The sequence below is a fragment of the Etheostoma spectabile genome, chromosome 22 (assembly GCF_008692095.1).
Source record: "Etheostoma spectabile isolate EspeVRDwgs_2016 chromosome 22, UIUC_Espe_1.0, whole genome shotgun sequence".
In the NCBI taxonomy this organism is placed as follows: Eukaryota; Metazoa; Chordata; class Actinopteri; order Perciformes; family Percidae; genus Etheostoma; species Etheostoma spectabile.
In genome coordinates this window covers 12,536,474-12,538,248 of record NC_045754.1, presented here as the reverse complement: position 1 = coordinate 12,538,248, position 1,775 = coordinate 12,536,474, and the positions used below count along the sequence as shown (strand labels likewise).

Here is a 1,775-nt window from a genome sequence, read left to right as displayed (position 1 = left end):
GTGTGTGTGTGTGTGTGTGTGTCTGTGTGTGCGTGTGTGTGTGTGTGAGGGAAAAAGGATGTATTGGATGGGGGAGGGGTATGAACAGGGACCTCGGGGAAGCCACTGAAAGGTTCCCAGGACAATAGAGCTCCGTTCACACGGCAACAGCACTAGCTCTCCCATGCATCCTCCCCCTTCTCCTCCTCTTCGACCTTCTTTAAGGCCCCCCCCGTACTCTTGCAATGAAAGCGTAGCCAGCGAGCGCTCCTCAACTCACTCAGGGAGCAAGACAGAGACGAGAAAGAGAGAGTAAAGCCTGAACATAAGCCAGAGACACATAGATTCTCACTCTCATGCTTAGTGTTTCTCACTCTTTCTTTTTGTCATGTTTTTGGAGGCTTCATTTTTTACAACGCAACATGCACACATACACTTAGGCATTCAGGCATACAAACATGTACAAACACACAAAAACACACCAGGTAGCCCTTAAAATGTCCCATTAGCAGTTTGTTAACAGTCCCATCCGCTGCAAAAATGTCTTTGATCCTCAGAGGGGAGACATTCAGGCTGCGTTCAGGGTAAAACCCACTTCCCCTGGGATTCGTGCAAGATGCCCACATCTCTACACCCACAAACAGAGAAAGAAGAGGCATTTACTACAGATGTGAGAAACTCCATTAAGATCGGAAAGGGAAATCATTACCAATGTATGAGCTGAGTACAGCTTCTTGTGTTGCAGGCTGTTTTGCTTGCTCTGATGTTATGAATAATGCAGCCTGGATTACGTCAAGTCACACTGCCCTAAATATGACGTAAAACAATTCTGCTGTAACTGTGTGCGCCTGTCCTGGAACTTCTCCTTATCCCAATATTGCTAAAGTATCTGAATAGTGAATTCTCACTGTGTACAGAGTAGGCCAGGGAGCGTGGCCATTACTTTAACCTTTTGTTTTGCAGCCAAAAAGACAGGATATCTCTAAGGGCCGGGCTGATAATTAATTGTCTTTTATTGACTTTAAGCAAAATAGTCAACTGATGATATAATCTTATAATCATATTGTTATACAAATGTACAGTATGTCATTATTAATAATTCAGAGCAAATTGTAATGAGAAACTAACATCATGTTCATTTTATATTTATAGATTTATTGATTCATTGTTTTTTTTTCATTTCAATTGTCAATGTGATTTTGCCATATTGTGATATATATAAATATTACCCAATCATAATATCAGTTGAGTAAATCTGCATAATTAAGATTACTAAAATACCCGACTTTTTAATGCAAATTACCCCAAATTGTCATAATCCTATGGTTATACAATGGGCTAAACAGCTGACTAATCTTGCAGTTCAATTAATTCATTGATATAAAAAAGGTTATTAATTCATGATTACATAAGCAATACTAAGTAGGAGTATTTGCCATGCTATATGCTATATTAGATCTAAAATGTGGTTGATTTGTTGATTGATATTGAATAGTTGCAGCAGTTATTGGTGATATTAGAATTGCTATGAATATAAAGTAAGCTGTCATTATAATCATTTCAAATCATTACAATTTATATTTCATTAATCAACACTTCATTTGGATTTCAGGTCAGGTCAGATCTAAATGTTATCACATGAATGTCACGCTCAAGTTATAACAATGTACTATTTGGATTTTTCATGCCTTAAAATTCCCAGTTCATTCACGCACACACTCCGTTTCTCTCCTCCACACAGGCTGATAGACGCACATACACACACACACACACACACACACACACACACACACACA

At 38.8% G+C, this 1,775-nt stretch overlaps 2 protein-coding genes across 2 annotated transcripts in view; both read right to left on the bottom strand.

Annotated features, from left to right (window-relative positions):
- cdk8 (cyclin dependent kinase 8) overlaps positions 1–1,775 on the bottom strand; it is a 24,370-nt gene that overhangs the window by 10,910 nt on the left and 11,685 nt on the right. The gene's annotated exons all lie outside the window — the stretch shown is intronic.
- The window catches only part of wasf3b (WASP family member 3b), a gene marked incomplete in the record, with an annotated part of 10,570 nt that overhangs the window by 8,175 nt on the left and 620 nt on the right, over positions 1–1,775 (bottom strand).